At 42.4% G+C, this 15,203-nt stretch overlaps 1 protein-coding gene and 1 pseudogene across 6 annotated transcripts in view; one reads left to right on the forward strand and one right to left on the reverse strand.

Moving 5' to 3' along the window:
- Positions 1–15,203, reverse strand: part of MOCS1 (molybdenum cofactor synthesis 1) — a 92,485-nt gene that overhangs the window by 65,421 nt on the left and 11,861 nt on the right. The window lies entirely within an intron of this gene.
- Positions 933–1,221, forward strand: LOC138425524 (large ribosomal subunit protein eL42-like; annotated as a pseudogene).

Consider the following 15,203-nt stretch of genomic DNA (forward strand, 5'->3'; position numbering starts at 1 on the left):
TCTTTAAGACTTGGAATGTCCAAACTCAACAAACTTATAACTCAATAAGCTAATCCTTCCCACATTGTTAAACAACTCCCTAATGCGAGTTCTTTTAACTACTCTACTACTGTTTATAAACTAAGTCACTTACATCATTCAACTTCAAATTAAGTGTTTAATTTGGAATCACAGGCCAATTTGTCATACATTTTAATATGCAAATTCAATTATATCTTATAAGGATTTTAAATGCCAAACAGTGATTATCTTGATTATAATACAAAATGATTAAGGCCATTGGTTTGACATATTTCATAATTTCATATTTCTGGGGTTAACAGACACAACCCATTGAGCTTTACTGTGACTTTAAAATTCCTGAGCCAATAACTCAGGATGTTGGGCTTCCCAGGTGGCTTAGTAGCAAAGAGTATGATTGTCACCTGGGGCGAGTTGGAGTTGCTTATTGAACAGACACATTTATTTCAGGAATGCCAGACCTGCAGCTGCCTATGTCCAGTGTGGTCCTTCCGGTATCACACATTGACATACTGAGTCCAGTTTTAGGAATCTCGAAATTACAGGAGACTCCATGTCTATACCCTTCAGGCAAGGTTGATACCTCCTCTTCCAAGTGCACAACCACATAATACTCTTTGTAACCGCTTTCCCTTTTGACGACTTGATCATTTGAATTTTTCAACCTCCAACTAGATTGCAACTGATTTTGTTCACTCATCTCATTACTCTCTGGCTGGACACTATTTTCATTTTTTCCTATGTCTTTGGGTCACAGGTTTTGGCAATCTCAGGTCTTTGGCTTTACGATGACAACAGTTGTAGATGGCATAAATAAAAATAGATGCACACAGACACACTGAAGCACAGAATATAACAATAAAGACAGAGAGACTGTCTTGAAACAACCAGAGTTTTGTGCTCCCACAAACATGGTGAACATGCCAAAACCCTGCAGGACTTTCTGTTAGCAGTGTGGTGAGCACCGGCCCCTCAGAGTGGCACAATACAAGAAGGGCAAGAAGCATGCCTGTGTCCAGGGAATGCGGCATTATGAGAGGAAGCAGAGTGGCTATGGTGAGCAGACTAAGCCAATTTTCCAGGAAAAACTAGAGTCACAAAGACTGTGCTGAAGTTGTAGATCAAAGGATTCTTTCTATTAAGAGATGTAAACATTTTGAACTGGGAGGATTTAAGGAGAGAATAGGTCAAGTGGTCTAGTTCTAAGCATCATCCTTTGCTCTTATAAAGATAATAAAGTCTTGAAGTTAAAAAAAAAAAGTAGAAAAATTACATCATCAAAGTGGAGTGATAGACAGCAGACTTCTACTTAATACCAGTTGAATAGTATCTTCGAAGCAAAAGAAAATAGTGAATCTACACTTTTATACTCAGTCAAGCTACCATTCAGGAATGGGAAAACAAAAGTCATTTTTAGAAAGGCGAAGTCTAAATTCATTAACACCGAAAGAAAACTGCTGAACTACATGGATCCTTCTGTATGAAAACCCTTGCTATTTGCTGTCTGAAACTCAGGAATGAAAAAGATTCGCATAACATGGTGTACTTTTCAATCTCAATATCCCAAATCATCCAAGTCTAGGAACCCAAAAATTCAGATGATGAAAACAACTTACACTAAAGCAAGAAATTAACTCACAAAGAAAGAAGTGAGTCTCAAGAAGGAATGAAGAGCTAGAAAAATGACAAAGCATATAGATAAATCTAAGTGATCCTTGATTGTTTAAAATAATAAAAAAATAACTGTTTGGGGGAAGTATAAAAACTAATAAATAAAGTATGCACTGAACATACAAAGCAGGATAGGGGATGTGAATGAACAAGTTCAAGGTTTGGCAGAAAGCAGTCGATATTTAGGAATGTTTATTGTAGTAGACACTGTTGTCACTCAACCCATATTCTCTCTGTCCACCTAAGTTCACTTATTGATGGGACAGACAGTTTAACAGGCTGCCAGATGTTGCTCCAGCACGTGTCTCTCTTCTATGCCTGATGTCTTTCTCCTGCATCATAGAACTTTCTCTGCCTTAAGCAGGTGTAATCTGAACATGCAAGGGAGTTAACACTTCCATGAATGACTTTCAGTCAATGGAGCAGTCAGTAGATAAATGTTCCAACCTTCTTATCTCCTCATAGTAAAACTCTGAACCAAGCTTCATGTGGTCGTTCAGAGGAATTGAGCCCCTGGCATCCACAACAATAAACTGCTCATGAGCATTTCCTAGCCCTGCTTTTCTCTTTTCCCTACCTCAATTCCCCCTTGTTAGCCCTTCCTGATGTCACCTCCCAAATGCCTGTATTCAAGGTCTGGTCCTAAGGGCAACTCCTGGGAGAATCCAACTGAACAGACTGGTTAGTTTAAGCATTTAATTTATGTGTGCTTGTGACAATTTTAAGAGTAAATCACTAAAATGGTACAGATAGAATGTGTAACTTCCAAAAAAATATAGGTGAAAAGGAGAAAATTTTTAATTTTTTAAAATATAAATTTATTTATTTTAATTGCAGGTTAATTACTTTACAATATTTAATTTCATGGCTGCAATCACCATCTGCAGTGATTTTGGAGCCCCAAAACATAAAGCCTGACACCGTTTCCCCATCTATTTGCCATGAAGTGATGGGACTGGATGCCATGATCTTCGTTTTCTGAATGTTGAGCTTTAAGCCAACTTTTTCACTCTCCTCTTTCACTTTCATCAAGAGGCTTTTTAGTTCCTCACTTTCTGCCATAAGGGTGGTGTCATCTGCATATCTGAGGTTATTGATATTTCTCCTGGCAATCTTGATTCCAGCTTGTGTTTCTTCCAGTCCATCATTTCTCATGATGTACTCTGCATAGAAGTTAAATAAGCAGGGTGACAATATACAGCCTTGGTGTTCCCCTTTTCCTATTTGGAACCAGTCCATTGTTCCATGTCCAGTTCTAACTGTTGCTTCCTGACCTGCATATAGGTTTCTCAAGAGGCAGGTCAGGTGGTCTTATTCCCATCTCTTTCAGGATTTTCCACAGTTTATTGTGATCCACACAGTCAAAGGCTTTGGCATAGCCAATAAAGCAGAAAGAGATGTTTTTCTGGAACTCTCTTGCTTTTTCCATGATCCAGCAGATGTTGGTGATTTGTTCTCTGGTTCCTCTGCCTTTCCTAAAACCAGCTTGAACATCTGGAAGTTCATAGTTTACATATTGCTGAAGCCTGGCTTGGAGAATTTTGAGCATTACTTTGCTAGCGTGTGAGATAAGTGCAATTGTGCAGTAGTTTGAGCATTCTTTGGCATTGCCTTTCTTTGGGATTGGAATGAAAACTGACCTTTTCCAGTCCTGTGGCCACTGCTGAGTTTTCCAGATTTGCTGGCATATTGAGTGCAGCACTTTCACATCATCTTTCAGGATTTGAAATAGCTCAACTGGAATTCTATCACCTCCACTAGCTTTGTTCATAGTGATGCTTTCTAAGGCCCACTTGACTTCACATTCCAGGATGTCTGGCTCTAGATGAGTGATCACACACTCGTGATTATCTGGGTCATGAAGATCTTTTTTGTACAGTTTTGCTGTGTATTCTTGCCACCTCTTCTTTATATATTCTGCTTCTGTTGGGTCCATATCATTTCTGTCCTTTATCAAGCCCATCTTTGCATGAAATGTTCCCTTGGTATCTCTAATTTTCTTGAAGAGATCTCTAGTCTTTCCCATTCTGTTGTTTGCCTCTATTTCTTTGCATTGATTGCTGAGGAAGGCTTTCTTATCTCTCCTTGCTATTCTTTGGAACTCTTCATTCAGATGCTTAAACCTCATTCCACAGTTCATCAGGCACTCTATCAGATCTAGTCCCTTAAATCTATTTCTCACTTCCACTGTATAATCATAAGGGATTTGGTTTAAGTCATATCTGAATGGTCTAGTGGTTTTCCCTACTTTCTTCAATTTAAGTCTGAATTTGGTAATCAGCAGTTCATGATCTGAGCCACAGTTAGCTCCTGGTCTTGTTTTTGTTGGCTGTATAGAGGTTCTCCATCTTTGGCTGCAAAGAATATAACCAATTTGATTTTGGTGTTGACCATCTGGTGATGTCCATATGTAGAGTCTTCTCTTGTGTTGTTGGAAGAGGGTGTTTGCTATGACCAGATGACCATTATATCTACTTCTGTGGGCAGGAATCCCTTAGAAGAAATGAAGTAATCATCATGGTCAACAAAAGAATCCAAAATGAAGTACTTGGATGCAATCTTAAAAATGATAGAATGATCTCTGTTCATTTCCAAGGCAAACCGTTCAATATCACAGTAATCCAAGCCCATGCCCCAATCAGTAATGCTGAAGAAGCTGAAGTTGAATGGTTCCATGAAGACTTACAAGACCTTTTAGAACTCACACCCAAATAAGATGTCTTTTTCATTATAGGGGACTGGAATGCAAAAGTTGGCAGTCAAGAAACACCTGGAACAACAGGCAAATTTGGCCTTGGAGTACAAAATGAAGCAGGGCAAAGGCTAATAGAGTTTTGCCAAGAGAACGCACTGGTCCACCCATCAAATCTCTACAAATACTAAAATAAACAATATCACACAGATTACATTATCTGACTATAGTACCATTATGCTAGAAAGCAGTAACAAAGATCACATAGAAATATATTTGGAAATTTAGAAACCTCACTGTTAAGCAGTTTTGGGGTCAAAGACAATATTGTAAAGGACATTAAAAAATATTTCAACTGAACAATAATGAAAATCTACATATCAAAACTCATGGAGTACAGCCAAAGCAGTACCTTTAGAGAAATTTAGATCCTCATATCCTCAAAAATGTCTGAAAATTTATGAGTTAATCATGCAACTCAAGAAGTTAGAAAGAACAGAGTTCAAAGTAATTAAATAGAGGATAATAAAGATATGATCAGCAATTAATTGTAGTAGATTGGATTATTAGTCTCCATGTTTCATTCTCCTGTAATAGGATTATACATCGACACCCACACTCACTCATCAGCCTGTGAAATTACCCTATAAAAACTGACAGCCCTTTCTGAGATGGCCCAGTCTGTCTGCGGAGTGTGTTTCTCTCTAAATAAATCCACCTCTCACCTGTCACTTTGTTTCTCCCTGAATTCTTTGTGCGATGAGACGTCAAGAACCCGGGCTTCATTAAGTCCCGAGGCCAGGTGTGTACTCTTAGTTAAAAGACCATGAGTTTTGGTTGGGTTCAAGTCAAGTCCCAACCTGAAGGGCACTGTTTCAGGCTGAGGAGGACGAGACATGAACGGAACCTGAAACTTGGAGTCTAGATCCTGAATTATAGCCAAGCCCTGATGATACAGCTGACTCACATATCCTTTAGAAGGAAATCTTGTTTAAATGCTGAGTTGTGGTTTGATATGCAAAAGAAGGCTGAGTGCCAAAAATTGATGATTTCGAACCATGGTGTTGGAGAAGACTCTTGAGAGTCCCTTGGACAGCAAGGTGATCAAACCAGTCAGTCCTAAAGGAAATCAACCCCGAATATTCTTTGGGAGGACTAAACTTCAGCTCCAATACTTGCGCCGCCTGATGCAAAGAGCCGACTCACTGGAAGACAGTGATGCTGGGAAAGATTGAAGGATAGGAGGGTGGCAGAGGAAGAGATGGTTAGATAGCATCACTGACTCAGTGGACATGAATTTGAGCAAACTCTGGGAGACAGTAGAAGATGAGGAAACTGGCATGCTATGCAGTCCATGGGGTCGCAAAAAGTCAGAGATGATTCAGCAACTGAACAACAGTTGCAGCAAAAGCTAATTCATTCGTGAAACAGAAAATATATAATAGGGGATTGACAAACCTAAAATCCGATCTTCTGAAAAGACATCTATCAGAAGCCTTTGCCAGACATGATGGATGATTGGGGTGGGAGTGGAAGGGAGGGAGGGAGGATCAGAGAGGAGGAAGGAAAGAGAAACAAATGACCAAATGGTGAATAAAGTAGGAGACCGAGCTATAGATACATCAGTGAGCTTTAAAATGAAGGACTGCTGTGAATAATTTGATGCCAGTCAATTTGGAGACTTAAAGTAGATAATGTCCTAGAAAAACAACTTACTGAAATCAAATGAAAGAAAAGAGTAAATCTGAGTAAGTGTCTACCTATTTTTAAATTAACAAGTAATTCAGACTTCTGATAAAATACACGATAGAATAAATATACTTTTCCCTAGTCTCTACTCAGAGTACAACCAAGAACCCTGAACATTAAATATAACACAAACCTAAGACAACTCTGAAAAGTAGAGAGGAGGCTGAGTGGCTAGGGACCAAAAAGTAGTATTTCCTGGGTTTTCTTTTTGCCACATAAATCCCAGGTTTGAAGCTGAATATTCCAGAAACCAAAAAGCTAAAGTGTGTTAGTCAATCAGTTGTGACTGACTATGTGTCGCCTCATGGACTCTAGCCTGCTGGCTCTCTATCCGTGGGATTTCCCAGGCAAGAATACTGGAGCGGGTTGCCGCTTGTCCAGACAAAAGAAGTTCTGACAATGCCATACTTAGCAATGCTAATCGGACCACTAGTAATACTAATACTGGTATGACATCTTAGTCTAAGAAATCTGTACTCAGGTTAAGGGTGGCATCAATATTTTTTCCTAAGAAAGAGAGCTGCAGGAGGAAATGGCAGCCCACTTCAGTATTCCTGCCTGGAAAACCCTGTAGACAGGGGAGACTGGTGGGCTACAGTCCATGGGGTCGCAAAGAGTCGGACACGACTGAGCTGCACACAGACACACACAAACAAGAATGATAGCTGGGTTGTTTCCTGCGGAGCACTTAAAGGTTCTATTTTTACACTTTTTCATTTGGCTAAACCTCATGGTATATAGGATCTTAGTTCCCCGATCAGGGACCAAACCTGAGCCTTGGCAGTGAAAGTGCTGGATCACCAGGGAATTTCCTACACTTTTCCCCAAATAACATATTTATTCCTAGAAGGTCTTTTATATGGTTAAGATCTTAAAATGACAAAAGTTAATCCATGTATATAGCCCAAGTAATGGAGAATACAGACAGTCTCTGATTTACAATTTACAATGGCACAAAAATAATATGCATTGTATAGCAACCAAACTTAGAATTTTGAATTTTGATCTTTTCTTGGGCTAGACTTATGTGACATGATACTCTCCAGTGATGCTGCTGCTCCCAGTCAGCCATGCTATCATGAAAGTAAAATATATATACACATACACACACATACATATATACGCACTTAACCATCCTGTTAAGGGTTGTTATAAACATACAACTTTTTTTTTTTTTTTACTTTCAGTACATTATTCAATAAGTTGTAGGAGATATTCAATACTTTATAATAAAGTAGGCTTTGTGTTAGATGATGTTGCCCAACTGTGTGTTAATGTAAGGCTCCTAAGCACATTTAAGGTAGATTAGGCTAAGCGCTCATGTTTGGTAGGTTCGACCCAGAGGTCAAACCTGCATCTCCTGCATTGGCAAGTGGGTTCTTTACCGCAGAGCCACAAGGCAGACCACATATTTAACTGGTTTCCCTTGAAGGGGACTGGGCCAGGCTATGAGGTTACAGGCATTTTCTTTTCATAATCACTCAGCTTCCTTTGCTGGTTCTGGGATGTACTCCGTGGCTATCATGTCTCAGATTTCGCTCCATCTTTTTGGATTCCTTTTGGTAAAGTACATTTTTTCATTTTTAACACACAGGGCTAGTGGGTAGCAAACTTTCTGGATCTTTATACATCAGAACACATGAGCGACTGTCATGAATGCACACCCTTTGGATCTCTGACTGCAGAGAGCATGATGGACCCGTGGTCCCCACGGCTGCTGTGAGATCCACCACAGAGTTCATGCTAAGCCTTCCCATAGGCTGCCTCCAGCCAATGATGAGCAGGGAGACCAGGGACTCCACTTGAGCTTGAGGACTTCCTGGAAGACTTTTTGAGTGCTTCTAAACTTTCTCTGCAGTCTAAGACACTCCCACCCTTCTTCCTTTCCTTTCCCTCTTCCCTGGAGTCAGATTAGCCTTGTGGTCCTTGGTCTGAAGCCTCAGACACCCTCTTGGGTGCCTTTATCTCTTTAGGTGTTTGCTTCATATACTTCTTACACAACTCCGTCTTGGCGTGTTTCTTACAGGACCCAAACTTGCACAACATCTTAATTTCACCTCACATTTGATTTTTTTGCACCTAGAATCCTATTCCCAGTCATTTGCTCCCCAGTTTTTGATGGCATTGCTCCATTGTCCTTTAGTATCCAGAACTGTTGATGAGGTCTTTATTGTTTCTTTGCAAAAACAGTTTGAAATTTTCTCATTCTTAAAATACAGAAACCGCAACTAGTAGATACATAGGTGTGTGTATTTTCGATTTTTTGCCTGCTTAATACTTGCTGGGCTCTTTCAATTTAATGACATGTTCTTAGCTGTTATTTTCTTAGTGATTTCCTTTCCCCTTGTCCCACCCTCAGTTCCTCTGTTCTGTTCTTCTGAGACTTCCATTAGAACTTCTCAGGTTTACACTCGTGAGAACTATGTGTCTTGGCGAAAGAGCTGGGTTTTGTTCGTTTTCGGTAGTGGTTGGTTTAGGACTATGAGACGCCCAGGTCAGCTGGTAAGACTAGAACAGGACCTGCAGGGAGAGAGGCCCTGAGAGAACCGTGGGAAAGCAGACACCAATCCAGGTGGGTGTGGCTTTGGGCTATCAGCACGTCAGGCTGTGAGCTTGGAAACGTACCCTTTGTGGTTATGAGGGTATTTGGTTCAGTACAACCTATGTTTTCTAAATTTATGAAGATGAGAATATATACTTCAGTGATGGAAAATTCACCCAAGTGTTGGAAAGCCTTCCTCCCACCCCTTTAAAAACCCAGCAAGGCCGAGCTCTGTGTGGGAGGAGACGGTCTGGAAAACATCAAAGGTGATGAGGTTTCAGCTGACCTTTGAAGGCTCCATTGTAGAATCCAGGCACAGGGATTAGCTTGGCCTGTGGTCAAGAAAGTACATGGTAGTTTTGGAGATCATATACCCCTGTGGAAGAAGCGGGCATCATCTACTGCACCAGATGAGGCTAGGATGGAGGGCTGGGGAGTCAGACAGCAGGGGCCTGACCTGAAGGCCCTGCAATCAATGTGGAATTTCTCCTGAAGGAATTCTCTGAAGGTTTTTTTGAACAGGGAAAACACTATGATCACTACGTTTGGGTTTTATTAATATAATTCTGGTAGAAGGTAAATTTTGAGAGGGATATAGGAGCCTGTCCACATTAGGGCAAACCTGTATTTCTGTTTTCATGACTGGGACTGGGCAGCCAGATCAAGGCAGGGTGAGCAGTTAGATCTGTACTGGGAGCTGGGATATTGGGAATTAAGGAGGCAAGGATAGAAATGCCCAAAGAAAACGAGGAGGGTACTGCTCTGCTCCTCTGACCTAAGAGGGAAATGAGAGGATGCCTGTGAGATGTGATGGCATTGGAGGGTGGGAAAGTGGAAAAATACTGTAGGCCCTGGCCAAGAAAACTACCCGGAGAGGACTAAGAGGAGAGCTCACTAGGGGGCAGGAAAGGAAGAATGTGTGGGGGAAGTGAGCTCCCTCGCTCTATGGGTTGGCTCATGATCTTAGTGGCTGCCCAGAAGGTGTGGAGAAAACCAGAGGTTCCTTTCTGACATCTTCTCCCTTCCTTCTAGGACCCTGTGCTCACCTGGTATTCCTTCTGCCCCCGCTGACTACTTTGCCCCAGTCTTAGTTGGCTAGGTGGGTCCACTCTTCCAGACCTCTAAATGTAGGGGTGTCGCTGAGGCCCAGACTCTGAACCTCTCTGTGTACTTCCGCCCCTTGGGTGATCTCCTCTGGCATCTTGGTTTTAAATGTCATTGGTAATCTGAGGACGCCCTACTGATACTGTCTATCAAACAGCCCACTTAATATCTCTACTTGGATATCCAGCAGGCATCTCAAACAAGTAAAAGGAATGACTTTTGATTCCCCCTTCATCCTCTGCCAGCCTACTCCTCCCCCATGATTCCTCATCTCATAAAGTGACAATTCTCTTCATCTTGGCGTCATCCCTGAGTCTGTCTTGTCATCTTTCCCTTCTGAGTCACATTCAACTCATCAGCAGATCCTGTCAGTTCTACCCATGCGTCTCTGTCCTGCCCCTGAGCACTCTATCACTCCCAATGACAGGCACCTCCTAATATAAGCCAATATAACACTCCTCCCCAGCATTCCTGCAATAGCGCTCAACTCTGTTCTCCAGTGATCATGTCATTCTCCTACTCAAATTCTCCCTCTGGGAATGACTTCCCATCACAGTTAGAATAGAAACTCAATATGGCCCCCAAGGCGCCATCTGAGCTGGCCCTAGTTCCATTTCCTACTTCCTTTCCTTTCTATCAACTCACCAAACCATCCCCATTTAGAATCTACCTGCCAATGCAGGAGATGAAGGTTTGATCCCTGGGTTAAGAAGATCCCCTGGAGAAGGAAATGGCAGCCCACTTCAGTATTCTTGCCTGGAAAATCCCATGGACAGAGGAACCTGGTGGGCTATAGTCCATGGGGTTGCAAAAAATTTGGCACGATTTAGTGACTAAACAACAACAAATATACCAACCACATTTCTCCCCTCAGGGTCTCTTTCTGGAATTTTAAAAAAATTTTATTTTGGAACACTACCTAACACCATGCACAAAAATAAACTCAAAATGGATTAAAGACCTAAACATAAGACCAAACACTATAAAATTCTTAGAGGAAAACATCGGAAAAACACTCTTTGGCATAAATCACAGCAAGACCTTATTTGACCCACCTCCTAGAGTAATGAAAATAAAACCAAGAATAAACAAATTCAATCTAATTAAACTTAAAAGCTTGTGCACAACAAAGGAAACCATAACTGAGATGAAAAGAACCCTCAGAATGGGAGAAAATATTTGTAAATGAAGAAATTGACAAAGGATTAATCTCCAAAATACGCAAACGGCTTACGTAGATCAATATCAAAACAACAAACAATCCAACCAAAAAATGGGTGGAAGACCTAAGTAGACATTTCTCCAAGGAAGACATACAGGGCCAAAAGGTATATGAAAAGATGCTCAACATCACTAATTATTAGAGAAATGCAAATCAAAACTACAGTGAGGTATCACTTCACACTGGTCAGAACGGCCATCATCATCAAAAACGAAAAACAAAAAAACCTACAAGCAATAAATGCTGCAGGCGGTGTGGAAAGAAGAGAACCCTCTTGCACCATTGGTGGGAATGTACATTGATTCTTCCTGCGTTTTTCTAACCCAAGATATTCTCCTGCCTCACTTTTTTTTTTTTTTAAATGACATTTATTTATAACTACACTGGGTCTTCGATGGTGGGCTTTCTCTAGCGGTGGTGCTCCGGCTTCTCATTGCAGTGGCTTCTTGCTTCTGAGCACAGGCTCTAGGCACACAGGCTCAGTAGTTGCCCTGCGGCATGTGGGATCTCCCTGGACCAGGGATTGAACCTGTGCCCCCTGCATTGGCAAGCGGGTTCTTATCCACCAGACCACCAGGGAAGTTCCCTCCTGCCTCACTCTTATACTCCATTCAGGTTAAAAGAGTCTTTCCCTGGCCACTCTTATTATTTTTTGTAGCCCTAATCATCATATGACCTTGTATTACTTGCTTACTTTTCACTATATATTTATTCCTTCAGTGAAAATTATCTACCACCAGTAGAACATAAGCCCCAGGAGGAATTTTGCTCCTCACTGATGTAGCTTCAGCACCTAGAAAAGTATCTAGGTAATAGCAGGAACCTATTGCTTGGTCGCCAATTCATGTCTGACTCTTTTGCAAACCCATGGACTTTAGTCTGGTACCACTGAGCCACCTGGGAAATCCAGTAGGTATTTAATGAATATTTATTCAAAGAATGGAAGGCAGCATAGTTGAGCCCAAACTGGAAACTGGCAACTGGCAGGGTGGAGAGAGCAAAGGTCAAGGGCACTGGGGAGTTGAGAGGGTTGGTGAGAATACAGCTGGTACAGCTGGCCATGGGTTCAAAGGCAGACATGAGGGGGCAGAGGTCGGGAGCCTGGGTAAACTTGGCAATGGCTGGTGGGGTGGTTGGTGACCAGTAAGTGTGGGCAGAGGGTGGGATGGAAGAAAGGAGCTTAGTCAAAAAAGGAATATTGGAGTTGGAGAATCTGGAGAAAGGAAAATGTGAATACACTGTATAATTATGATTTTTTTCAGAACGGGAGCTTTTTTTTTTTTTTTTTAGCGTTCTGTAAATAGTTTAGCACATACCAGACATTCTATTCATTGGTGAATGAGGACACCCAATCTCCAGGCTCTACAAGTGCACATCCTTATTCTGGCTCCTTGGGTTTTCCAAAGACTGCAACAAGGACATCACGTTCTCTTGCCGTGTTGACATCTTACTGTCAACAATTCCTTCTACTCATTGCCACACGGGCTCCTCCAACCTCAGAGGGATTTGGGACCATGCAAATCAGGCCACCTGAATTGGCGGTAGAAAAATTTGCCTGATGTTGCCCAGAAAGTGGTGTCAGAATCAAGACTCAACCACCTCACGGGCACAACGGGTAGGTTCCACTAGTGTTTCCCTGATTCTCCTCAGTTTCCGACACTGTAGGATTTCAGATGCATACGAGTTCTAAATGCCTCTGCAGAACCTTTTGAAATTGCCCTTCCAATTTCTGCTGCTCTGAGCTACTCACTCCAACTGCTGAATTGCTTCCTCCTTTACTGATGCTACAGATTTGCATACACATCCAGATTCATCTGCTAGATATCTTCTCCTAGTCATGATACTCTGCTGACATGTCGGTTTCTTGCACCCAACGCAAGTCTTGGCACACAGGAAGCATGCAGTGAGAGACTGCTGAATGAACAGTGGTCAGCGCGTGAGCCAGGTCTTCTGCTCCATGGACCGGACCACTTGCCTCCCCTCAGGCCAGTTCCACTTCTACCCCTGGAAACCCTTTCAACCCTCCCCTCCCCTCTTTCCATGTTCTTTCCCTAGTGATGGGGTGGGGAAAAGAGGCCTAGCATCTCAGGAAAGCAGGGTGGAGTCCTGTGCTGCCAGGAAAGAAGAAACATAATCCTTGGGATTTGTGCTGATAATGCAGCCTTGCAAAATCATTCCCCAAAACAGAGGGAAGGGTGTTTGTTTTGTCTTGCTTATTTTGCATCTGTTTCACTGCTGGCAGAACTGAACAGATGGCAAGTCAGTCCATTTCAATGATTTCATAAGTGTTAACTGAGCTTCACAACTCAGAGGCAAAGGGTACATTCTTAAAGGACAGGGAAGGTCACAAACAAGATCTCTGCAGGTGGCAGTGGGCCTCATCTTCATAAAAGTCCTCAACTGCAGACTTTTAAGCTTAACTTCAAATAAGATCATCTATACTAAAATCCTAGGCACATCATAAAGGGATGGAAAGATGTTTGTGGAACTTAAAATTAGTGGCCCAATAACAGACTATTTTCAGTATGCTATGACCTGATTGTGTTCTATGAATCCTGAAATTGTCTTGGGCACAGTATTACATTCATTAATAGGTTAAGTGTAAAAAAATTTCAATGATTTCAATTTCACACATGAAAGAAGGCAGGGAGTCATGTTAAGAGATCAACAAATGACTTCAAAGAGCAGACAATTGTTTTTTTGTCATAAAATTTTGACTATATCCTCTTTATCTTTGTCTCTTTCTCCCTTCTACCAGCTCCTCTCTCCCCTCTTCCTCCAACTGAGATTCAAGCTGAAGTAGATGATGTTCAAGGAACTTCCTGGTCCTAGAAATCCACCAGGAATGGTGCCAGGAGTCTGCTCAGGGGCTCTTGCATCAACTACCCTTTTCCCAAGATGAGCAACAGACAGACAGACACAAGGCTCGGCTCTGTAGCTGCTCTTCTCCTTCCAGCCTTCGGCCTGGCCATGCTCCAGGTTTAAATTGTGGGGAATGGAAGAATCAACTTGCTGGGCCGGAGCTGTGCCTGAGGCCACTAATAGAGGTGTTGCTATTCTGACCCCAGGGCCAAAAGAGTTGTAAACAGAAGCTGGGGTCAAGAACTGGAAATAGGGGTAATTTTCCTCTTTGGAAATATTTGGACTATACAGCAGACACCTTATCTCCTGATGTCCTCATAAGACATGTGTGAGCGTGCTCTTGGTCACCACTGCTGGTGGGGAGGAGACATGGGGGAGGGGTGTTGTCTCGGTAATAGCAAATTTGGATAGCAGTGTCCTTGACAATGGCATCAGTATATCAGACGTTATGGCATATCTAGTGACGCTGGCCCTTTCAGCATGGATATAGGGCCCCTAATGTCTTACATGGGCTTTGGTAGCTCATCAAGCAAGGGGAGGGGCTGGTACTCACGAATGAAGTGCAGAAGGACACATCAGCCCAGGGAGCTAGAGCTTGTTATTTTTTAAGCGAATATGGCAGACATTACTGTTACCAAGATGACTGGAGTTGTTGACTAGCACGCACAATTCCCAAAATCACTGAGAAGGAATAAGAGGGGGCTGAAGGTCATTCAAAAATAGCTAATGAGGGGCCCGGAGAAATGCCACGTTCTGCTGGTATTGCCATCTCTCTATGTTAATGACAAGGGCCGTGGAGGATGGTACGGGAGCATCGCTTGCAAGGTGTAGAGCCCCATATTTCCAGGTAGAGAATTGTGTTCATGTGCACAGGGGTGAGAAGACGAGGGGAAGAGAGCCTGAATTTAGAGAGACAATCAGTGAGGGACCAGGCAGAGAGGACAGGGCATCCCTGTCTCCTAGGTTGATGAGGTACAGAGGCAGCTGGAGGGCTGGAGGGTGGAGCGGGGGTGTGATCCTGCAGAATGATTTCCAAAGGTGCCCACTAGATGGCGGCGTCAGTCAGCACATGAGTCTGCAAAGGTTTCTTGGCGAATAGAGGGGGCTCCATGGAAAAATGTCATTTCACAGATGGGAAGGTAGAGGATGGGGAGGCGGGGCGATTTGCTCTGAGCATACCAACGACTAGCCCTGTCCCATTCTCCTTGCCCCAGACTTTTAGGGACAATGCAGTGACTCTAGGTTCTGCTTCTAGAACCGTAGAAGCTTTTTTTCTTTTTTTTTTTTAGAATCAAAACAAGAAGTGCCAATCGGAGCAGAGCAATAAGAGGTCGTGAGTC

The sequence above is a fragment of the Ovis canadensis genome, chromosome 20, assembly GCF_042477335.2.
Source record: "Ovis canadensis isolate MfBH-ARS-UI-01 breed Bighorn chromosome 20, ARS-UI_OviCan_v2, whole genome shotgun sequence".
NCBI classification, from domain to species: Eukaryota; Metazoa; Chordata; class Mammalia; order Artiodactyla; family Bovidae; genus Ovis; species Ovis canadensis.